Below are 26,449 nucleotides of genomic sequence, written 5' to 3'. Positions count from 1 at the left end.
GCAGAGCAGGGAGGGGCACTGAGAAAGAGAGGGGAGAAAATAAAAAAAAATAAAAAAAAGATTGCATAAGATTTATAGCTTAAAGTAATACCGATATTGAACAAAGTGAAAATCCCAGATGGTTCATTCATGTGTCAGAGGATAAATACAGCAAAAATAAATGACCAAGTGGAGTTTGTGCTAAATCTTGAACCTTAAAAAAAAAAAAAAATCTCACCCACTTACCGTAAATTGTTATAATTTATCTGTATATATGTTCATAACTGTGCGATATTACATAACAGCTTCATGTACAATATTTTTTCATACTCTTGTGCACTCCTTATCTTTCACTTGTGACTTAAGACCTTAAGACACTTTATAGTTCATTGAACATTTGAACATTTGAACAAATTAACATTTATTGTTCATTTGTATTTCACATTGTATTTCATTTGTATTTGTATTTCTCCCCTTTTTTTTTTTTTTTTTTTTTTTTTTTTTACTGTTTACACAATTTTCTGCTATTTTTTTATTATTGCTATAATTTTCTCATAAGTCTGGCACAACAATTTCCTTCGGGATATATAAAGATATTCTTATTCTTATTCTTATTCTTATTCTTATTCTTATTCTTATTCTTATTCTTATTCTTATTCTTATTCTTATTCTTATTCTTATTCTTATTCTTATTCTTATTCTTATTCTTATTCTTATTCTTATTCTTATTCTTATTCTTATTCTTATTCTTATGAAAGGAGACTTAACGTAGGGTAAAGCTTCATTTAGGTTCGGTCTCACCTCATTGATTCACTGCATCATCGCAACGCAAAGGTTTGTGTCATTTTCAACTTTTTTACGAGTCCATGCGCTAAATATCTTCCAGAATATTTGTGATCAAAGTTCTTCTATTGAGATATCGTGAAAACAGCGCGACACGGACGCAGCTGAAAACCGCTTTTAGAGTACATTGAGTCATTTCTGCTTATAGTCAATACCTTATCTGGAAACCAAACATTACAAACCCTCCAGCCGCTGGATTTGCCACAAATAGCGGCGGCGTCGAGTTACAAAGCCCCCCCCACCCCATTTTTGCCCACATTTTTTTAACATTTCTGCAAGTCATTCAGCGAGCAACCCCCCCCCGAAGATGCATCGCTTCTGCCATCGTTTCTCCTCCTCCAAATGGATCGCCATTGTCGGATCCGCTATATCAATTAGGGTGAAGTTTAGGAATCAAAAATCTCTTCCCTGACAAATTATATTATTGTGTCACCGAAACATCGGTGACACCGAAGCTCAGTAACCGGCTCAAATTAAGAAAACACAATCTTCCACCTCGTGGGCCAGACATGACTACTAATTCACTTGTCATCTTTGGACTCCTGCCCCATGACTGCCTGTTTTAATTAAAACCATGATTGGAGCTGGGAGTAGTAGTGGGAGTAGTCTTATAATAGGATTGTAAGATTGGTCCGTCTCCAACTATCATTGACCTCAGTGAGGAGGCCGAGGCATCGGACAGAACCCGACTGAGACCGGGGTTGGTTTAATTAGAAAATACCTGCGCGAACACTTTATGAGAGCGGGATGACAGATGATACCCAGATGTTCCTTTTATATCCGTTTAAAAAGAAAGGAAATCCTATGTAAATGTTTACTTCAACCTCCTAAGGCTTATTGGCCACATACGTGGATGTTTTATATTTTGTTTCAATAGTTTTAACCGTCCGAAAGGGGGAAAAATGGTATTTTAACATGTTGTTTTTACTCTATGATATTCAAAACATGTTCAAAAATGTGTGTGTATGTGTTATCAATACATGCGAAAGAAATCAGGGGGAAAAACTGCTGTGTTCAAGTTGGAAATAAAAGTTTTGCATTATGTTATACAAAGGTGACTTATGAAATTGTGTCTTATGGAAGTTCGGAACAAGAGTCCACATACACAGATATTATTTTTCCCTAAAAGTACATCATATCAAAAGATGATGCTTAGTTTTTCTTCTAATTAGGTTCCAATAAGCCCAAATAGCAAAAAGAAATAAAAAATGCATGTAAAAAACCAGCTTGGGCCTTAGGAGGTTAAACTTTTCTCTTTAGGGCATCTTTTATTGTATATTTTTTGTGTTTACTGTCCATCAATTTAAAGATGAAAGATTTTATTTAATCTTATTTTATTCCTTTTTTTCTACATGTATCAGTTTATATTCCGTCAGTGTGATCCATCCTTTTTAACCTGCCAAACTTTAGCATTTGCTTTTAACTTTTCTCTGTTTGGAGCTTGATGTTGGCGTTTTATTGATTTGTGATTTATTCTATTCATTGATTTTTTTTTTTTTTATTCATCTTTTTTAGTAGTTTTATCCTCCATCTTCTACTATCTTGGGACTTGTGACATCACACATACCTTGGAAGACCAAAGATTTGTGATGGAGGCATTTTTTAAAGATAAATAATTACTTTATAAAGATAATCTTTGAATAAAAGATTTGAAAAAGGAATAAAATAATAATTCAATAAATATTAATATTTTTTTAAAGATGAATAATTATATCAAAGAAATGAAAAAAGAAAAAAAAACATATTCAATTTGATAAGAAACTCCATTTACATATACTTAATGGGTTATAATGTTTGGTTAATGTTAATACCATTGCCATCCTCACGTAAATAGGAAGGGATTTTCGCCACAACCGATGGTCCAAGGAATTGCATGTGATCCACACACACACACACACACACACACACACACACACACACACACACACACACACACACACACACACACACACACAACGCACACACAGCATATTCTATTGAACCTCTTGGTGGGTTTCATAATTCTCTCGGATCCTGAAAGGATCTCGGTCCCTTAACATTTATAATAACTGCCCAAAATAGCAACTATCATCATCTGCCCAGTGAGACAGATAAAACTAAGGAATAAACGTCAGTCTGACGCTAAGAGCGACATTATGAAACTTCAACCTCAAATGGTCTTAAAAGTGTCGCTCTGTTTTTGTGCAAGGTTGTGTAATTGAATTGCAACGTTGAATTCAAATCTCCCATCCATTCTGTTTCCTTCACGGTCACATTAACACACAAACTCTTCTTCCTTTTCGCTGAAGCGCAGATGCAGAATTTGAGAGCTGGTTCCAAAATAGAGGAGAAAAAAAAAAATCCAAAAATTGGCTGTTAATATGCTGAATTTGAAATGTCCTGTCAGAGCTACATTCGCTTTGGAATAGTATTTTTTCTCCAGCAGCTAAAAATTAAGAGATATCTTGTGTTTGATAAGACGGTGTTTGATTTTGGTTAATTTATATCATAACACAATGACAAAAATAGCCCAAGGTCAATACCGTCTGTCTTTGTAGCTGTACTTTAAATACAATTGTCATTAGATGTTACTTTCCATACAAAATATACATCCGTTATTTTAAGAACTCCCACAGGCTGATATTGAAAAAGCAACAGTTAAAGAGTTTCAAGAAAATGGCAAAGCATAATTTGGCTTCACAAAAGGATAGTGATATGGATTCTCCATGTGCTGTTTTTTTATTATCAGTTTCATTGTTTAATTTTCCAAACTGCAACGAAAAGCAGATCAGGCCGTGTTTAACCAATGTTGTAAAACTGTAATTTAAGTGATTCAAGTGATTGGAGTTCATTTCACAATGTTTTTATTGCAACCGAAAGGCGGCGCGGATCTGGCCCGACCTTTGCGATCAGGATCGAAAACTTTCAGGATGGTAACTCGTCCTCAGATGTACCACGGCGTGCAAATTCAATTAACCCGAGCAACCGTGAGGCGTCACATGGCCCGGAGTTGGCCCAGGTAGCGTAAACTTTAAAAATGAGGTAATCTACTAATTGAACCATGGGCATCCTTTCCAACGCTGATGCAGCTCGGCTTTATCAGACACGCCGATCTAACACCGGATCCGGAGCGGCTTCAGACACCGATACCTGCTGCCTCTTAAACATGTATCAATTTACGGGTTTTATCAAAAGACATGGCTGCATTGATAAAGCAAGAACATGAGAAACACCGAAGGAAGATGTGAAAAACAATCCAATTCATTTTTCACACGTAAACATATTCATCGGCACGGTTGCCGCGAACGCCCCTCTCGAACATCGTCCTTATATTTTCTTTTTTCGTATCCTAACGCGGGCTTTTCGGACTTTTCTCTTCTCACCAAAGTGAGCAAAGTTCAGTGGCACAAGTCAGTCGAAACAACAGGCACCTTTGGCCCCGGGAGCGCACGTGCCCAGACAGTGGATCAGGTGTTGATGCACCATTGACAGCCTTTCAACGCCTAATTCCAGATTTGTGGCATACACAGTGTCCACTTGCTAAGCATAGTAATCCCAAAGGATTGGCAAGTATTTTTAGTAATGGATTTACTGACGTCCGTTGATCCCTTGATGGGTAGCGTCTTTCCGAACGGTCATGGAGGAGGAGGAGGAGGAGGAGGAGGCGCCTCCGGTCTCATCGAACCAAAATGTTTGCGTCCGTGTGCAGGGATTTCTCAGCGGTCTACTTAAGGAGTCATCCAGAATCCTTTCAATGCAATCATATCTTTCCCCCGGTTCTATCTTAACTCAATTCTTTTCTATCTTAAACCCTCTAAAACGTAAATCAGACAAGAATCTAATGAAGAAAGCGTCGTCGCTTTCTTTAAGCGACTCCTGCCTCCACGGACGCTGCTCTGTTTTCACACGGTCAAACATTAGCTTAGCGAAAGCCAAATTTGACACGATGACGCCCGTACTCGTCTTTAATTATTCTAATAACTGGAATTTCTCGGTAAAGATTACGTATCCCGATCACGCGTGAAAAATTACGTGCCGGATCTGGGTCTCGGCTTGGCAGAACATCCTTCCGGAGATTTCCTGTTGCACGTGTGCACGTTTTGCGAAGTGAAGAAGCGGCAGCTCATGTCACCGTCACGGCTGATTTGCTTCACAACCCAAACCGATGTTAGATACTTTTTTTTTAAATGCTTTTCCGTCTCTTGCATGCATTGATCATATGTTCACTTTAGCTAAACTGCTTCAGGTTAAAATGTATCACCTGCAAGTTTTAGCGCGTTAGCTATATTGTGTGTGTGTAAAGTACATACCGACCTTTAACCTCATACACAGTCAAACAATAATGGCGGGTCCGGTATGATATAAATCTGATTATGTTCCCAAAAAAGTCAAATTAACAGTCAGAGATTTTGGAGGCTGCTGGGAAAATCCCATAGTAATCCACGGTGATGTGAAGCCAGAGCACAGCCAGCTGCAGACTGACAAGTGGGCAGCTGTGTAAGTGCATTTATGTGTGTGTGTGTGTGTTGTCAGCATTTGGGGAAGAAAGTGGAGGAAATTACTTTAGTTGAATTCACAACATTTTGGGTTAAGAGGATACGCCGTGTTCCTGGACGTGGGGCCGAAGTGGAGGACGGTCGCGTATTTAAACATCTACTTTTCGATCCACCTCGTCGACGTCTCACGACCCAGAGGTGAATCTCCGTTCTTTTTTTTTACGCCTCCGTCTCCACTTCTTAATCCGTCCTGCTTAAACTTAAACCTCGATCCCTCTCTCATCTATCTCGATTTTCCCGTTCTTTTAAAAAAACGGCGTCCCGCGGTTACGGTTTGCCGCGTCAGCGTCGGGACAAGGTTAAATCGTCCAAGAGACGGAGCTTCCCCGGCTGCGCTGCAGACCGTCTCCCACGTTGAAGAGAGAAACGCTGATAATATACCACCCCGTGATCGGACTTCAACAACAAACACTCCACGCTTTCAGTTTAGAGTCCCTTATTGTAAAAAAAAAAAAAAAAAAAAAAAAAAAAAAAAGCACAGATTTTAAATCACCTTAAGGTGATCCATCGGAGGTCAACTCAAGGCCGCAAGGTCTCTGCTTCTCGGATCGCATGCTAACCCTTAGGCAGCGCTTAATCCCGAGCGTCCCCCAGCGAGCTCCACCAATCCAATGATTATGTTTAGGGTTGGGTTTAGGGTTTGCAAATCCTCATAAAGAAGGCAGGATTTGTATGCAGGAAACGTGTTGCCCCAGAAGCTCAAGTTGTTACAGGAAAGTCCTTGATGAATGTTTTGATCCAAGATGAAGTCATTGTTGGTTTTTGCATCTGTTGCAATGATAGCAAAAAACTGCTGTCAAAACCGCATTTATGATTCTAACGCATTATTTTATGTTTTAATTCAATACCTTTGTAAAAAAAAAAAAAAGAAAAAAAAGCGGTTAAGGACGCTCTTTTTTTCATTTCGTTCGATTTTCTTATGAGAGAGACTTTTTTTGGACTCGTTTCTGGAAGCCATCGCTCATAGAAATCACATGGAAATGGCTAAATTCACAAAGAGAGAACTCAATTATAAAATCATTCTCTCCAGATCTATTCCTTTTTCATTCCTTGTTCCCTGTCTGTGGTGAATTTCGCCGCAGGGATGATTCATCCTTACATTCCTTTGAACTATCAGTGGGGATTCTGGTTGACGAAACCGCCGATATCTTTATACATCAGAAATAAGGCGACGTCCTGCATTAACTGTTCCTTTTCATTCAGATTCAAGGAAATGCACCTTTTTTTTGTTAACTTTTCACAACCACGAGGTATCATTTTTTCATGGGGGTTATTGAAAGTTATTTTTTAAATCAATTGCTCAAAAAAAAATTGAGGGAACACCAAAATAACTCATCCTAGATCTGAATGAATGAAATATTCTTATTAAAACTTTGTTCTCTTTATGGTTGAATATGCTGACAAAAAAAACAAAAAAAAAAACACACACACACAAATTACCAATGGAAATCAAATATATTAAGCCATGGAGTTACATTGTTTTGTTTAAGTGTTCCCTTTATTTTTTTTGAGCAGTATATATTGTATCTACAATAAAAATGTATACATTATCATGTGTCAAACTATGTCTTAAAAGGTCTGATTGTCTTAAAATGAATAATTCAAACACTGACAATAAACTTCATTCCCCACAGTTCATGCTGATCATGCTCTCCGCAAAGTACTAGCATCCCGCTATTAGATTGCAGTGTAGCCACATCAATGCCATTTTCAATAAGTGGAATTGAGAAATACAAATGATTTTATTTTATGATTTCGATTTTAATTTCACATAAAAATCTATATTGTTACCGCTACATGTAGTGGTTTGAGTGCAACTGTTATGCTGACATGTCCCTTAATTTGACACCCCTGCTCTATATGTATCAGTGACGTGCAGTCAGGGGAGGCAGGAGAGGCCGTGCCTCACTTGGAAATCTTGGAAAGAAAAATAAATAAGTAAAATAAAATAAAATAAAATAATTAAAAGTGAATTGAAAGAAACAATTAAATGGTTGTATCTATCAGTGATTTGCACTATAAAGGTATTTTTCATTTTAACTTTACCAGTTTCAGATTGCTTTTTATTCAAAATCGCTGGATTTTCACACTCACTGTTGAGACACTAAGAAGAAACCTGCAGTGAGGCTGCGGACTGTTGAGCCTCAACGTCGATTGCGCAACGACGGCTGTCTTTCTGTATCTCGCTGTTAAAATGTGTAAACCCTTTTGCTATAAGAACGACATTAACAATGTATGGTGTTTTTTTTGTGAACAATTATTTGTGTGTATCACTAGCTGTTTGTGCTGAGCGATCATAAAACAGCTGCAAAGAGCCACTAAGTGAGGCATGCAGTTCTCCTGCCTCACGGTAGGGGGCGCTGCTGATCCCAGAGATTCTTCTTACGACTCGTAAATCTGATTGCGATGAATTCAGTGCCTCAGCAGCCACGAATCTGTATGTATACATGTGTTTTTGCATGTCTAATTTGAAAAATGCCTTCTAGAACAGGATAATCTTATTATTTTCTTGCTCGCTTTGTTTGTTACATGTTTTGTTTTTTCATTTCAATTCGGATTTCTTTTGTTTTTTCTTATTTTTCCGCTCAAGCGATCAACAACCCGATCCCTTTCCTGCCAGGTCCAAAGCTCCTCGGGGAGAACCGTTTATTAACCCTGCTTAGTGTTCCGACTGACAGCTGAGGAATGAGGATGTGATCGCAGATCACTTCGATTGTTCCAAGAATTACAGACTCGTACTTTGGGGGAAGGTTATTGATCTGAGAGTCCGGCCTGAGCCATCAGTCTCCTCTGTTTTTTCTTGCTTGATTGCTTTATTCCAACTTAATCTGTCTTCATCCTCCCTTTTGACTTTTAACATTATTTTTTTTTATTTATAACACAATGTAATTTATCGCATTTTATATCAATATTCAACAGCATGGGATACATTTGAATGACCCCTATTTCCGCTCCATATGAGGCCCCATTCCCATCATTAATTGAATCTTTATAGTGAATATTAAACCCAAATGGCTTTATTGGTATCAAATCAGAGACTGCGATAAAACTAAGTGTGTCTTTTTAAAACTGTGTCTCAATACAGCATATTGATTGTTACAATATTCATTGAAGGCTTGGTAGGAGAACAATTTATCGGAGCCTCTGATTTATTTTACACGAACCCAAATCCCTTCCTGATATCATTGGATTGGTTTAAATTTCTCCTCGGAGTCTGAGCCGCGATGCAATATTTATTGTCGTCTCTGAGGACAAGGATCAGAAACAGATTGAAAACCTCCCGTCTGGGTCCCATAATGTTTAAATGAGCATGAAGAAAAAAATCAACTTCAACAAAAAACAAAATCAACAAAAGCAGCAAGAGTGCTGCATTCATCCAACGGGCCAATGATGATACTTTATGAGTAATTTTTTAAATACTTTAGATTAGTTATTTATCTTTAAATATAAATATTAAATATTTATCTTTAAATACACACACACAGACATATGCATATGTATATATATATATATGTATACACATATATGAATATATATATATGTGTGTGTATATGAATATATATATTATACATATATATGTATAATAATATATATAATATATATTTTATATATATATGTATATATAAATAGATATATGTGTGTGTGTGTGTGTATATGAATATATATATTATACATATATAATATATAATATATATTTTATATATATGTATATATCCTTATGGATTGGCCTGCTGTTTTTGCCTTACTATCTGGATAACATGCTAGAATAATTGAATTTATGACATTTTTTTTGTGTTGGCTACCAATAGATGAGGTCATCTTCTGCATATTTCATAAAAACATGCTCGGACACCCGATTCTTTCTAACGAGACCCCAAATCAACAATTTGTCAGCATGAAGTAGCATTTTCTGTCTTGTCCGACGTTCAATTGGTACAGTTCTAGAGGTAATCCAGGACAAAGTGTTAAATCCAGGTCTGAGTCCTTTGAGCTCATCCTTATGAATAATATAGAAGCACTCAATGGCTGAGGTGCCCTAGTTCAATACCGAGCTATTGAAGTCATCGCTAATGACTCGGTTAGCTCATCTGGCCTGACATCTGCAGACCCAACATTGTACAGTGTGACCGTGTCGGCATAAGTGTTAGTGTCGGGTTTCCGAGCAAACTGTTATTTCCCCTGGGAACACGTACGATGCTGTATCATTGTCCTGATTTTTTTTTTTCCCCAAAAAATATTAGGTTAGAGAGAGCAGGTTAGACGTATTGCCCTAATCTTCTTTTACTTGCATTGTCCTCTTTTTTTTTTTTTTTTTTTTTAATTTTTCCCTCTCCTGTATTTGCTGTGAGCGTTTGCTGTGTGTTTTTCAAAAAGCAGAAAATTATTAATCAACAACAAAATCTGCTAAACATGCAAATATTTCATACAGGGCTGTAATTCTCTTAGACTAATTATATAAAAATATAGCAAACGCGTGTCTTGTAAGCACATTTTACGCTAATGTCCTTGCAAATCAACATCAAAAATCGATATGTTTAAGTGTTAAATATATATTTAATATAAATCATTTGTCTAATGGTAATCCATTAGTGATTGCCAACTCATGCACATTTCATATGGAAAAGAGATTAAGGGAGAAAACTCATGTAGGCACTGGAGGAGGTCCAGGATTCTTTACGCTGAGCGTCTAGAGAGCTGAGCACTGCGCTGCTCTGCAGCCTGTTGAAGATATACAGAAATAAAAAAAAAAAAAATTGTCATTTAAATGAAGTATTTAAATGCAGAAAACTAACAACAGCATTGTAGTTCCAGCCCATCTTCCTTTTTAAATATCCTGCTAGCCGTTATGTAAAGGTATATATTGCTTGGTCGTTGCATTAACGCGATATGATATTACCGTACAATGTGTAAAGATAATAAGCATGTGTCCTGATTGCGATTAATCCCATTATGTGTTTAAATGTAGATTATTTGGCCAATGAGATGCAGCTCACAGTTGCTTAGAAACGACAGACGCACCGTCAGCTTGTGAGGAGACCTTTGTTTCAAACCTCATAAATGTATGTTGTTTAAATTAAGACAGTTTAAATAGAGCTGGAAAATTAGATGATTTTGCCCCCAAATTTGTATCATTTTTGACTTTGCGCACACATATTTAGAAGCTTCATTTTTAATATTAAATGCTTTAAGGCGTGTAAAAAAAATAGTTTGAGTTACTAGTTGAAACCTTACAGGAATTCTCACAAATAGAGGAAAAAAAGAATTAAATGGTACGATGCAAAAATGGATTCCCCCCTGTATTTCCAGACATCAGGACTGATACTATAAATATCATAAAAATATATATTGTAAATATAAAAATAAAATTTCACAGAAATACATTTTTAAATGACTGGACAATTTAAAAAAGTAAAATGAATATGATCATCTCAAAAAACCTGCAGTATTTACAACTACAATACTAAATTTAATATTAAATTGAGATTTTTTTTTTTTAATAGTGCATATTTCAAGGAATATTTTACAATGAAATATTAACACTGAATAATAATTTATTTTATGTTGCATTTTTTTAAACTTTAGAAAACGTGCTTACCTCATTACTATGTTTCCCCTTATTTTAAAGGGGTCCGAACAGGTTTCGCTTTCAAAGCCCAAAAGCTGCCAAAAACAAAAAAAAAAAAAAAAAAAAAACTTTTCACTTTGATTTAACCTCTTTTTCTTTTATTCTATGTCCGTCATTTTGGAATTTCAGTTTGCGATTTACAGTGGTACCCGGTAACCAGTTACCCGGTAACTTTTTTATTTTTTCCCCCCTCCGGCTTGACAGCATCATGGCCATTTCTATGTTTAAACCATTGGACGGGTTATGGAAATTGCTCTAATCTGTTCGGTGCTGGGGAGCAATTGCCATTTTGATAATTAATCTGCTTGGGTTTAGTCTGGGGAGGGGGGTGGGGGGGGTCCAGGCCCCAATTCACTGACGAGGACCTGTTATGTGGAAACCCACGATGGCAGATGTCACCAGTATCTGTCCGAGTTGGTGGAAAAAAAAAAAAAAAAAAAAGCAGAAATATTGCGTGCTATTTCACCACAAGTGAAAGACAGACGCTCGCACACTCGGTTAAAATGGATTGTAGGGTCATCCAGGTCACGGTGAACTCTTGGTTTTTTTTTTTCAGTCGAACTGAAGAAGGATTGCGGATCACTACCTCACCCATTCGCACGTGTCACGCACTAACACCGTTATCTATTTTTATCCTTGTTGATCTCGGCCCGTTCGCATCCTGCTTATTTTTGTTTATTTTTGTCATCGCTATTGTCACTCTGTTTATGTTCCTATCCTTGTTGTTGTTGTTTTGGTTGACTATTTTCACCCTTGCTGTTTTTTTTATTGTTGTTCTCTCTGCTGTCTATTTATTTGTGGAAGTCTTTTGCTTTCTTTTAATTGTCTCTCAATTTATATCTATATTTATATTCATAGTCATTGACACTATTTCTGTTACACGACTCTGAGAAAAGGATTTCCATAATAAAGTTCATCTTATCTTGTCTTGTCTTATCTTATCTTAGTTTATTTTATCTCGTCTTATTTTATCTTGTCTTCTCTTATCTTATCTGATCTTGTCTTAGCTTGTTTTCTCTAGTTTTCTCTTGACTTATTTTATCTTATCTTATCTTATCTTATCTTATCTTATCTTGTCTTTTCTTATCTTATCTTATCTTATCTTATCTTATCTTATCTTATCTTATCTTATCTTATCTTATCTTATCTTATCTTGTTTTCTCCTGTTTTCTCTTGTCTTATCTTGTCTTATTTTATTTTGTCTAACTTATCTTGTCTTATTTTATCTGATCTTGTTTTATGTTATCTTATCTATCTTATCTTTTTTTCATTTTATCTTATTTTGTCTTATCTTATCTTATTTTTTCTTATTTTATCGTCGTGTCGTGTCTTGTCTTGTCTTGTCTTATCTTATCTTATCGAACCTCCAAATTGTGCGTCAAGAATACCGTAAGCTTTTGCTGAGACAGACCTTGAATGATTCGGACTCCTTTCACTTGCGTTAGACAGACACACATCATGCACGGCAACAAATCTCCAGCACCGTTTGTCACGGAGTCAAGCGATGGGGGAACACTGAGGGTGGAGGCGAGCGGACGCAAACTGCCGATGTATATCAGAGTCTTGGTCCGCGAAACCCTGATAGCATCCGGACGGCGGTCGGGTCGAACCCGTGAAGAGGCTTTCAAGAAAATGAGCTGTCAGAGCCCAGAACCTCGACCGCTAACTCCAGAACAGAAACCTGACAAATCCACCAATATTATGCTGATAACTTATAGAATAAATAAAGATTATCAGGTTACTTTCAAATGTACAAAATCTAGAGAATATGTTTGCCGTGCTGATATTTCAGCGTGCGGCTGCAGGGGGTCGCGTGACTTCATGCCTGCCACACAAGGAAGGAGCTATACTGTGATTGATACCCCGAAACATTGGTTTAATTAAGACAGTGGGTCAGCCGGCCTTATCGGCCTGATGTAAACACTCACACACACACACACACACACACACACATGCACGCACGCAAGCATACTCAACGGATGAATAAATGCTGTGCAAGGCTGTCGCTTTTTTTTTTTTGTTTTTACAAGCACTTCCATTTTATCCGCGGCCGCGTTCCCTCTTTGTGGCTTTACCGAAAAATCAAGCGCTAAAAGCCGTTCTCTCTGTATTATCTAACTTCATCATCAGGCAAATTAAGTGGCTGGTGTAACACGTGGTGAGCAGCTGGTCCGGCTATCGGCTTGAATGGAGTTTCGTTCGCTCTGCCAGCCAGCATCCCCTTCCCCGGAGGTCAGCTGTTCCCTGGTTTAATCTCATTATGCAATTGTTTTTATTATCATTTTTGCCTTCATTTTTCTAAGAAAGATGCTGATTTAAATGCCTCGCTAATACGTCATTCTGCTGCACTTCATAACTTCTCTTCTGGCTAACTTTTCAAAGATATTAGGATTTATTTTTAAAAAACATTTGTGGCATTATGAGGTAAGCTGAGGCAAACCCATTCTGATATGTTGTGTCTTTTGTGAGCAATTATTGAGTTTGCTTTGTGTGACCTGACATGAATGCAAAAAAATAAAATTAAATAAAATAAAGTAAAATAAAATTAAATTAAATTAAATTTAAAAAAATTAAATAAAATAAAACAATCTGAAATTAAATTAAATTAAATTAAATTAAATTAAATTAAATTAAATTAAATTAAATTTCCCTTGTAAACGTATGAGCAGCAGATGTTTGCACGGATCACTTCACAATGCCGACGCTGCCACATCAGCACCGTCGCACCCCGAGGCCATTTTGTAACGACAAATGAAGGAGATGTCGCGTTCCAGTGGGCCCGATGTGCACGTCCTGCAAACACAGGTATCAAACTGGGCTCAAGCCGGGCTTCCGATGCAGAATTGACCAATGTCCTTCTCCTTCAAGCCACATATTCAGTGCAGTTAACCTCCATGTCTGTCATTATCTTTTTAATTCCCCACTCAACACAACAGCAGTGACACCAGGTTTACCACATGGCCTCGCCTTTTATTACAAATATCAAGTTCCACGCTCCTAATTGGTCGCTGTAAAACAAGACTGGTCAAAGTTAGAACAACTAACAATCAGGAAGAGGCATCTTTTATTATTTATCCACAAAGCAGAGCAGTTTTCACTTTTTCCCCAGACCTCAGCTCGGGGGAGATGTCATTGTTTTGGGTTTTTTTCGATCGGGAAATGTGATTTTCAGCGGGGAGGAAATTGCAAACAATATTGCAAACAATGAGAAGCTAAAAACATGTCTGTTCCAGTTCCGTAATGGAATAAAATAAAAATCATGATATGACGCCAGCCCGAGACAGCAATGCGGCACACTTAGACTCAATGCTGCAAATTAAGCGTAGTGCTACTCAGTGGCGGGCAGTGAATTTCATATCCAGGCCTTCAATAGTGTACCATTCATCCCCTTAAAAACTGTTATATGGCTATAAAACTGTCAGTCTTTTTAAGATTTCCTTATTTTTCTTCACCTTTTCGTTGTGGAGCTGTGTTTCCCTGCGCACTTGCTCACTAAGTTCTAGATCCACTCTGGTTTCCCCCCGGGAAAGTTTTGCACAAACTATAGTTGTGTTCATGCAGCTCGCTACAGATGCAGCCTGCTGGCTCTGGCTAGTACGCTCTCTGACGATCCAGTCAAAAGATGTGTGACACACTGGCGTTAGCGTAGCCTTCTAGAAGGCCTTGGTGTCACAACTCAAAATCTGATGGGTTGAAACAGTTTCATCGACATTTATTTTTCTTCAGAGCACCTGTGAATTGGATTCTGCTGGCCTCCGGGCAGATTTCTTTGATTTTGACCCTGCCTGGTAACAAATAGCAGCTGAAATTTGATTGTTAAAATGCTCTTTGTTCAATGAAAATACATGTCTGAAAGGAGCTCAGTCAGGGAAAAAGCTATGAAAAGAAACGGACGGCCAATTTGGAATTATTTAATCAAATAGGAGATTCAAAATATAATTATGATTCGATTGTGATTAAAATCAGTCTGTGATTCAGATTTTTTTTGGCCAGCAGAGAAGGCTTTGCAGGCCCTGACAGCCCACCACGGATGTTACTGCATTATAACACAGCAATAGGAATGAAGAAAAATGTCTTCCTCTAGGAGTGGGTGGTCAGAATCGATCACTTTCTCCCCCCAGACTCAACTCGTCATCCGCAATAGATAATGTGAGAAATGTTCCTCTGACGTTGGCAACCTGCACCGTCACGCTCCCGTGACGTTTAGAACTATTTTGCAGGGGAAGTCCTTCTTTTTTAAACGGGATGAAAACGCGCCAACCTCAAAGTGAAACCCGCCTCAAGTTAGCCCTGCACACGCACACTCAATATGTTCATCTTGTGGTACATCATCCTATATGCACGCTAATGCATAAACCGTGCAACCGCACATTCACACACGATTCCACATTTATCTTGGTTATTTATTCCACTGTGAATCATGGGACATTTTCCTGCCGCCGTTTGAATTTCTCCATCCGGGTGCAGGTATGCGTTTACAAGCGCACCCGACACCACGTGTGAAACACTAGAGGCGTATCAGCCGGAGACTCTGACGCTGCAGGTTTGGATTTGATCTGGTCTCCCGCAGAGAGGAGACGACACATTTCAGCTGAGGCTGAATCTCGGGGATTAGCATGTTTAATCAAGGAGGACAGAGGAAGTTATCATGTGCATGTATTGCTTTACCATAAATATAAATAAAGTGATTTATCATGTCTGTAGCTTGATGCAAAAAAAAAAATCAAAATATAGAAAATCCTCAGCTTTCATTGTGTTAGTGGCACTGTAAGAACGTAAAATACGATTTAGCTTCTTTTTAAAACCGTCTTTGAACCATTTTCACTAATTTCCACTAAATTTCTAAGTGAAAGGGAAATATGGCACTTTATCACAATTATCTACTCAAATGTTGTTTTTTTGGTCATTTAAGTTGAAGCGGTCTTATTTTACTGAAATAGCTGTTATGTAAGTTGTACAGTCATTGCCATATAGTGTACAGAACAACATAACTCATATCTATTACTATATGACGCACCTCTGTCACGAATCATAAATGCAAACTAAGTCTAAAATAGAAACAAAATAGTAAAACAAAGGGTGTTAGAAAAGTTTAGTTAAATACATAACTAATTTACAGTATATTAATACATCTCAAATTTTAATTCATATATCAATTTTTTTCTTTTTTATTTATGCATGTATTTATTTATTCATTTATTCAAGTCCAATATAATACTGTATTCTTTGAAAATACACCCTGTATCTTTCCTTTCTGTACATTAAGCAGTACTTTAACACAATTTTATCTTTAATTCCAGATATTGACTCGTAAATAAAATATTTTTTTTCCGACTTTAACGGCCTATTTGTTCTTTTTTTTCTGAATACTTCATCTTTTCTTTTCGTTTTATTTTCCTGGGCTCGAGCCAGACGACCGGGACACGAAGACTTTTGTTGTGAACTGCACTGGAGGCGTTTTTGACGGCGTGATGAATTCTGCAGTTAAACAAGGAGGTGCTGATGAATCACAGCCCTGCCGTACAATATCATCTCCACAGCTGTGATGTCAGCATTTTGCTCAAGGACTTCCACGGAGGCTTTTTTGACAAAATGTGTTATTGAATGGCTGCAACATAAAATACAAGGCAAACCATGGGTTCAAAACTGGAATTATATGTTCTTGATGCTGCAGTGTATTGATCCCCGATCATCAATAGGCTCTTTCAAAAAACAACCGTTGAGCGGGAATTCTTGTCGAAATCTTCTTATCGCGGCAACAGGACTTGATTTTCTTCACTTGAAGAAACTTTCACCCCTCATCCGAGAGGCTTTCGAGAGTTTCCAAATGTAACCGCCAGAGTTTTGGGCCAATCGTCCGAAACCGGGTCTAAGGGGGTCGTTATGCTAACGGAGTTGTCGTTTGTTTAGGACAAAAGAGCGACTTTTGTGGGATTGACTGGATTGCATGTGAAAAGGTAAAGCTAAACAAAGGAGTGAAACCTGTGGGATGTTGAGCCGCATTTTGTAATAACAGTGCCTTTTGTAATAAACATCCAAAATGTAATAACTATTTCATGTCATTTTGTGATAAAGCCGCATTTTGTAATAAACAGCCCCAACGCGTTTTGTAATAAATTTTGCCGTGTTACATAATAAGTTTTTGCATTTTGAGAAGATTATAACAAAATGCACTTTTTTATTCTCTAGGTAATGTAATAACATGGAATTTATAGAATATTCTTTGTTAATGCAACCTTTGAATAGTGTACTGATAGTAATTGCTAAGTACTGCTACTAGGCTAATACAGTGATACTAATAATAGGCCTAGCTTTTACAAATACTTTAAAGTGAAATAAAATACAATTAACAAACAAATAAACTATGCTCTAGAATTGTTATTACATAATGCACCATGTTATTACATTTCCTGGAGAATAGAAAAGTGCATTTTGTAATAGTCTTCTCAATATGTAATAACTTATTACATAATGCGGCAAAATTTATTACAAAATGCGTTGGGGCAGTTTATTACAAAATGCAGCAGTTTATTACAAAATGTGGCTTTATTACAAAATGAAATGAAAAAGTCATTACATTTTTGACGTTTATTACAAAATGCACTGTTATTACAAAATGCAGGGATCACATCAACTGAATCTCTTCTGGTTGTTTGGAGGGTTGTTGAGCCGTATTTTGTAATAAACGTCCAAAATGAAATAACTTTTTTATTTCATTTTGTTATAAACTGCCCCGACCCATTTTGTTTATTACAAAATGCACCGCTATTACAAAATGCAGCTCAACAAGGGTGCAGAAGTGCAAATCTGGCGTTATACCTTTGCTTTTTTTTCTGTTTTGACAAAGTATCTTGAGTGAAGAAATTCAAGTCCGGTTGCCATGACGAGAAGATTTCGACACGAATTCATCGGGCCCCGAAGACGGTTGAGCGGGAAGCGTTTACCCCCCCTTCCATCTGTCCGTTTCCTCCGAATTCAGGAGACACAAATATGGGATGTAAAGCTGATAAATTCTTTTTTTTTTTTTTTTTTTCCCCATTCTCAAAACTGTGCATGCTGATCACGGAGGCTTTGCCAGAGTGTGGTACCCTGAAGGGTGTCAAGTTTCAACGCACTTGTCAAACAGCGCCAGCCTAGTTTTGTCATCACACCTCATGTGCTTAGGAGCACAGCTTATGCAAAGAGAGAGAGAGAATGCAAAGGCGACTAAAGTGTGCAGACGCTGTCCGTCATCCCTGCACAATAAGACCCAAACATTGAAGAGGCAAGAGCCCAAAACCTTATTTGTATTCATTTGTATTTTCAGTAAAGGCATGCCTTATCGCTCGCGTACTTAAACTGTCGCTCCGGGACCTCTTGGTTGATTCTGCGAGCACACTTGAATAAATCAGCTGCCTGTCTGAAGCCCTCTTGACCGGCACCGCTCATTCTGTCTGTTATTCAGGCTAATGCAGCAAACGCTGCACACACAGAACTGATTGTATAAAAAAAAAATGCATATTCAAGCCCGCGCTTCTTGTTTCCTCTTAATGCGTGCAAAAAGGACATTCTGATTTACGGGAAAAAAAAAAGTTGGCAGTGTACAACATCCCCTTTCAAAAGTCGCTGGAGTTCGAGCCGAACACTTTTTCCGGCCTCGTGTCATTCCCGCCCTCCTCCCAGGTGCGAACAGACGCTTGTGAAAAAGCACGAGTGCTCTGTTTATACACATGATGACTGCATTGCAGTGCCGCCGCCGCCGCAACCGCTGCCCCTGCCTCCCTCCTCCTCCGCCTCCGACTGAAAAGAAAATACCTGTGTTCACTTTCTTGTCATTATTCAGTGACTCGTTTTGTGCCGCTGTTTGTGCGCTGAATTGTATTCTTATTGTTCAAGGGTGGGCAATTAATTTTGACCGGTGAGCCACGTTTCTTATTTTATTTTTTACTCCCAACCCAACCGGGTATCATGTAAATTGAACAAAATGAAAATGGTCATTTAAATTTTTACATATTTTGGCATTTTATTTTGACTTTGAAATCATTAATCATCGTATAAATGTACCGATATTATTTTGGAGGAAATCATCCACACAAAATTTGAAGGAAAATTAAGGTGTTTCTAAATTCAATATTGATTGAAATTACTTGTAAAAAATATTCAAAGAAACTAGTTTGGCAGGCCGGATGAAAAAGCAAAAGCAGTAAAATGACAAGGTCTGATATAGTTGAAAGGTGGGAACACGGATGGCAGGCTGGAATAAATGTATGTATGTTTTGTTTGTATGAAAGCAAGGTGGCTAAAATTTGCAGCAGAAAACCTTTTTCCTCATCGAGAAACTCGATTAAACTGGAGCTAATGCGTAAAAAATACAGCGTGTTCACATACTTATTATTTCTACATAGTCCAACGCAATTGTTCTGATTTTTTAGGGCCCATTTTATTCTTCAGAATCACTCTTTCCTGAACCCACGCAATGTAAACATAGGTTTGGATTTGTTTGCGCTTTCGGTCAAGATACTCAGACTTATGTTATATATAAAATATAAAAGCTCTGAAGTTTCCAAAGCAAACACCGGATTGCAATCGGCGAGCGATTCAAACGTCATCAAAGCAAAAAGGAACCCAAACTATAAAAGTACATTATTCTTCATAACGCGGCCCACCTACTGCTCTCCGGAAATATTCATACTTATCTAATCTCTCAAATCGGTTTCGTGAAAATGACTGAGCCTAAAAACAGCATGCGCATTATATGTCTCTCTCTTTTTTTTTTTGTTTTTTTGACAGAATAGTCATGGTCAAGCCCATTAAACAACAACATGGCCAGATGGCACACACCAGATGTTTGTGATTACTGAGAATACAAAATGCCGATTTCAACATCATTAGCAAATAAAAAAAAAAAAAAAAAAAAAAAAAAGAAAAGTCAAGGGGGTTGAGTGGGGATAGAAGAGGTTCATGTTTTTGGCTCAGAGTCAGCTGTCGACAAAGTAAATAGGAATGCCCTTCGTGTTTTGATCCGCGGGGCTGTAAGTGGAATATGGGAGGGGCCGGCCGGTGTTGATGTAATCACTGCTGCATTAAAAAAAAAAAAAAAAAAAAAAAAAAAAGTTGGGCCGGTCTTGCAAGGTCCCTTGCCCAGATGTCGTTGCATAATAGCTCATTGAAAATGAAAGCCCTGTTGTTTAATATTGGCTTCCAACCTCTGGGACGAGCCAGCCAGCTTTGGCCGCGCGGAGCTCAGCTGATGTCCATTGCCAGGCGCAGGAAGTAAATCCTCGGCCATTGATGATGAACTGTCTGTAAGCCAGATGATGGATGTACGCTGTGATGCGCCATGTTTGTAAGCCACGGATATTAGAGCGTCTAATGCCACACACATCCAGCGGAGAAGAAAAAATATTATAAATGGGATTATTTAAGTGATGGCTGATTGAGATGTGAAATAAAAATCAAATTGAAAGTGATTATATGGAAGCTATATTGAAATCAATCTAAAAGTGGTCACATAATGGGTAGATCATACCCCGTATAACCACCGACGGACAAAAATCCAGCAGAGGGAACATTCGGTCTCTTGTTTCTGCTCTGTTGAGGACGCCGACATTAATGGAAAGTATTATAGATATATGTCAGCTGAGAAAACCAACAGAGATTGGTTGTGAACCTGCCTTTCTGTCAATCTCCTGAAGATAGGCTACGTTCTGAAAAGTATTGCGCTGCAGCAGGTGAAGGGCAGTAAGCAAATTGGGTAATGCAGATAGAAAATGAATGTGGAATGCAGAAAGCGGAGAGTGCAAGAAAAGTCAAAGAAAAGCTAGGAATAAACAATAAACAGTGTTAACAGTATACAGTGACGTGCGGTCAGGTTCATGGCTGGTGAGGCACTGCATTCATCGCCATCAGATTTACGAGTCGCAAGAAGAATCCCTGGAAAGCAGCAGCGCCCCCTACCATAAGGCAGGAGAACTGGCTGCCTCACTTAGTGGCTCTTTGCAGACGTTTTTATGATCGCTCAGCACAAGCAGATAGTGACACACATGAACAGTTGTCGAAAAAAAAAAACACCGTACATTGGAGATGTCGTTCTTATAGCAAAAGCGTTTACACATTTTAATAGCGAGATACAGGGAAACAGCCGTCATTGCGCAATCTACATTGAGGCTCAACAGGCCGCAGCCTCACTGCAGGTCTCTTCTTAGTATTTAAGCAGTTAATGTAAAAATACAGCTATCTTGAATAAAAAGCAATCTAAAACTGGTAAAGTTAAATGAAAAATACCTTAGTAGTGCAAATCACTGGTAATTACAACCATTTAATTGTTTCTTTTATTTCACATTTATTTATTTTATTTTATTTTATTTTACTTTTTTTTTTCTTCCCATGATTGGCAAGTGAGGCACGGCCTCTCCTGCCTCCCCTGACTGCACCTCACTGACAGTATATATAACAGGTAGGGCTTGTATTAACAAGTTGCGCCTAAACAATATGACTATATATAAACACTTTAAACATGCAAAAGTTGCAACGAGAAGAGAACAACAGCAACACTTGTCGTGGTAGCAGCGCAGTAGTAACTATATACATATATATACATATATATTAATATGAAATAATTCTTCTCAGATAAGAAGAGATGTCTGAAATATATTATTTCAGACAAATATATTTATAATATTTCTATATATGAAAAAAAGATTTTTTTCATACATACAGACATACACATGTGTGCATTTATTAATACATACACAGATTAAAAAAAAAAAAAAAAAAACAGCGATCCTTAGCACAGAACACATAATCGGATTTCTGTGGAGGTCATCCAGGTCATGGTTAATTTTTGTCAAAATCTTCGTCACAACTGGATTTGATTTCCTTCACTTGTGAACATTTTTCCCTCAGTTCTAATGGCCTGCAGGAAGTTTCCGGATATTCATGCCAGGGTTGTGGGCGGGTCTAGGTTACAATGGCTTATTATGCAAATGGAGAGTTGATCAGTAGAAACTAGGGCGAAGGGATCGTTATGGGCGTGTTGTTAGGTGGGGACGAAGGTGCGACTTTGAGGGATTTATCTGGACTAGAATCTGAAAAGGTGATGCCAAACTTCTCAGAATGATCACATTCTCTGGTGGTTCCGGTGGTGGATCCTTCTGTTTCGGGGGGCGCAGGCCCATCGGCATCCTCATCAATAATGCTCCGGTCTCCAGCTGACACTGTCCCAACCCCTCTATTGCACTACTTGGCACAATTTGCCATTTTGCACAACCAACCACGATCACCCTGATTTCACTTAACTTTTCCCTTTATTTAATGCCTGTTACATGTTGTCTGATTAGCACCGTAAACCAAAGCAAATTCCTGGTCGTTATAAAATGACTTGGCAAATAAAGCGATTCTGATTGGGATCCTCCAAACAAAGTTGTACTCCACCTGACAACACCACCATTAGCTTAGTTTCTGCCGATCAACTCTCCCACTTGCATCATCTTCGCAAAACGTCATGTGCAGAAAATCAAGTCGCTTTGCTGTGTTATGTTTTCACAAATTCAGACTTTATCGGTCAAAACTTGGTCTTCCTTGTCAGCGAATGTCCTCGCAGTGTTGGCAAGCGCCACTTTAGCCCAAAGCGATTGGTGCGGTTATCCATAAACAACCCCAACGGATGTTAGAAGCTAACGGAAGCTAACAGCTAAGTAAGTTGACAAACGCATCAAGAGGATCGTCCTCTTCATTTCTTACCTCGCTTCAGCTAAGAAGCTGCATCCGTCTCCCTGGGCGACCACCACCTCCGCAGGGGTTTTCCCTCGCCGCATACAACGTATGAAGCCTCGCCTGCAACACAAAGAGAAAGTTATCAGACGGATATAATCTTTTTATATACCGTAATTTCCGGACGATAAGCCGCGACTTTTTTCACGTAAACAACGATGCGGCTAACATATGGACTTTGGGTGGGGGACGCTAACGAGCTTCACGCCGCTAAAACATTTATCCCGGTCACATCGGACAGATGAAATGACCGGGAAATTCTGAGTCCGTTCAACTCTGACACCGAAGAAGACGACTTTGACGGTTTTCGTGCGCAGGAGGAAGCCCGAGATAGCGATCGGCTAGCCGGTGCGGGCTTATATTGAGGTGCGCCCAATAGTCCGGAAATTACGGTATATAAACTGTACATAGAAAGAGATGCAAAGAAACGTCTCTGGGAACAAGAAACGTGGCAGAAAGACTGGTTGTAGCTGCAGTATTCTCCGTCAGGCAGCCACAGAACACAGTTTATATAAATACATTTGTATATATAATGTGTCTCAGGGGTTGCAGTGGTTGCTTTCGAACTGAACATTCCTGTTTTTGATTCCGGCGCTCCTCCGAGCCCGTGGAAGTGTTGTTGAGCAGGAAACTGAATCCCTAACTGTTCCCCTGGCGCTGCTAAGAGCCTTCCAGCTGCTCATGGTTCATCCATGATGGGCGTAATGCAGAGATCATTTTGTGTATCATGTGTATCATTTTGAATAGAGTATAATAAAATATATGCGGTATAAATGGTCACCCATCAATCTTCGGACAGCGTGGCCAGAAAATGTCGCGTCTGATCAGAGACCGGCGAGTCCTGGTCTGCAACTATTTAACACAACAGCACAAACCAAATGTTTGACTCGCAAACATCTCCATGACAACACGCCGCCCCTCATAGCTGCTTCAAACCGTTGACATCGGCTTCTCCCGAACCTTGTCTTTCCTCTTTAGGAGACTTTTTTCGTTGTTCTCAAGGCTGCCTACCGCTTTCTCTCCGCGGAATTGTCGATTCTCTGTAAACGTAATAAAAAAAAATGCGTTCTCTTTTTATAAAAAGTGCTCGGAGAAATCTTCAGTTATGAGCGGTGCCGTATAAATAAAAATGTTATTGATTAAAACTTGGAGAATGGGACTAAATAAATCAAATGGGTGTAACGGATACAGCGTTTTAGAGACCTCTCGTCAATAATTCCAGAAGGGTAGAGGTTGTAGGAGAGTGTGTTGCCCCCTCAGACATTGTTGCATTATTTATCAGAACAGTCTCACAAGGTTCCCACCTTGTGCCCCATAAAACACCTCAGCGTCTCGCTGCACAGGCCTTACGGGGGCATCGGTCCACATTTCAGTCGTGAAAGCACCACAAGCTTGTTCTTGCTGTGACTGCAAAAGTACAGCAGGAACACAATTACGCCTGGTTTCACCTGTTCTGCTTTTGCAGAGCGATCGACTCAAGAGGCGCTGGAAGGGGGAGCAGAACACATCAAAACTCACACAAAGCAAAAAAAAAAAATTAAATAGTCATTGTTTTGATATTTTTGGCCTCTAGATTTACCAACACCATCGACAATAACAATGAAAATAATTTGACAATGGCAAAAACGCCCTAAGAATAAGAAAAAGAACAAGAAGCTTTATATAACCATAAAAACGTAAAAAAATGAGGATAATTAAGCAAATAAAAATAACAATAATATCTTATATTTCTATCCTTAGTATCACTATTATTATTGATCATAATAATAGCAGCAATAAAATAACAAATAATAATATAATAAGAATATGAATAGAAATAATACATTTGATGAAATCAATGATTAGAGTGGTAAGACCGGTTAAACCAATAATAATAATGATAATAATAATAATATGGTGATACTACTAATAACAATAACAATACTTCTACTTAAGCTACGTATAATATTATTACTACTATAACTACTACTACTACTTCTAATAATAATAATAATGATACAATAAATAATAATAATAATAATAATGATAACAATAATGATAATAATAATAATAACGATGAAAACGATTATGCTAGCAGAAACCAAATGATGATATTCAGATCAGCATGATGATACTAATGATAACAAAAACAATAAAAATACTAATATTTAAGCTACGACTAATATTATTACCACTATAATTACTACTACTACTACTTCTACCACTACTACTACTACTAATACTACTACTAATAATAATGATAATAAAAATGATACAATAAATAATAATAATAAAAATGATACAATAAATAATAATAATAAAAATAACAATACTACTACTACTACTACTACTACTACTACTAATAATAATAATAATAATAATAATAATAATAATAATAATGATAACGATGAAGCTAGCACCAACCAAATGATAATATTCAGACCAGCATTCTCTATGAGGAACAGAGAAATCCAGATCCCAGCTGTTTGGACAACATCCAAATTAAGAGATGAGCTTATAGCAAATCAGAGCTGCATATGTGGATTTATGATTATATAAGATTTATGTACATGGCTAAAATCCCTATATATGCATTTTTGGCTACGGCCACTTGGTGACCCGCCCACCTCCTCCCTGAGCTCTAAAGCCTTTAGCCCTCCGCATCTCCGTCTTGTCGTCTGCGGCGCACGTCACACAGGCCCGATGTCAGCTGGCAGCCAGAGCCCGTCCATGTCAGGATGCGTCAGCGGCTGAAACCATACCAGAGTCTTATGTGTCTCAGAGGTACACGGGTCACACACCGGCCGTCCTGTCCTGTAATCAGAGAAGAGACGGTGCCAGCCAGAAAACTCCCGACGCGGCCTCGGCCGCCCGTCGCCCATCACAACACCGTGTTACCTCAGCCGTCCGGCGACCCGAACCCAAGTGCCCTTGTTTCCCCGGCAGCCGTCAGTCATAAACCGTCTGTATGAAATGAGCTCCTCAGATTTTGGAGGGTAGCGGAGGGAGGGGGGGGGGGATCAGGTGACCAGTCACATTCCGATGGCCTCGGTGAGACTATGTAGGTCACACCCTCCTTTGACGAATTAAAAATTCAGGATGGAGAGACCTGCTTTTGTTCTGCGGAGGGAAAAATATTTGACTCTTAATGTTGAAATATTCAATGTCTCAGGTTCCGGAGAGGACGCTGAAGTGTTTGCACCCCGGAACAGCTCCATGCTAGAAATACGTTCTTAAATATTTCAATGATAGAGGCGCATTTTTGCAAAACGAGCTTCAGTTTGTTGTTCAAGCCTCTTTTTCTTTTTTTTTGGATAAAGCAGGGGGCAACTCTATTTTGAAATATCAGGACTTCTGTAAAATCTCATAGGCATATTTATCTTAAAAAAAAAATGGATAGAAAATTATAATCCTAGATGGATTTACCATTTTTCAATCTCTGATGAATCAATACCTTTAATTTCCATGTTGGTAGTTTTAGGTCATTTTTTTTTTTTTTGCATGTATATATCTATACTCGGTGAAAGTCTTTTCATTTACATGGTCTAAAAAAAAAAAGGTACGGTAATGAGAATAATATCAATTCATATGCAAAGTCTAGCTAAGGCCGGGCTCATCTTCGCTCCTTTAACATTCAATCCGCGGCAACGCTGGAGCGTTTAATGCAGTGTCTTCAATTATTATGTTGTACCTGTGCAGGAACAGAAAACATGCAGGCCTTGGTTAAGAGCGATGA

The 26,449-nt window shown here is 38.3% G+C and overlaps 1 long non-coding RNA gene across 4 annotated transcripts; it reads right to left on the bottom strand.

The window, feature by feature from the left end:
• On the bottom strand, positions 1 to 26,449 carry LOC147230991 (uncharacterized). Of its 4 annotated transcripts, none has more exons than XR_015106576.1 (5): positions 26,405 to 26,449; positions 25,341 to 25,833; positions 24,039 to 24,141; positions 22,705 to 22,797; positions 1 to 18 (listed from the first exon to the last, which is right to left on the bottom strand). It is a non-coding gene; the product is annotated as an uncharacterized LOC147230991 (long non-coding RNA). The 4 variants fall into 4 exon arrangements; XR_015106578.1 differs by lacking the exon at positions 1 to 18 and adding an exon at positions 9,963 to 10,076; XR_015106577.1 differs by lacking the exon at positions 1 to 18 and having other exon boundaries at positions 21,612 to 22,797; positions 25,341 to 25,463; positions 25,612 to 25,833.

Source organism: Fistularia commersonii, chromosome 9, assembly GCF_037954325.1.
Source record: "Fistularia commersonii isolate RoL2024-O1a breed Wild chromosome 9, RoL_Fcom_v1.0, whole genome shotgun sequence".
Taxonomy (NCBI): Eukaryota; Metazoa; Chordata; class Actinopteri; order Syngnathiformes; family Fistulariidae; genus Fistularia; species Fistularia commersonii.
This window is presented reverse-complemented; position numbering and strand designations above follow the sequence as displayed.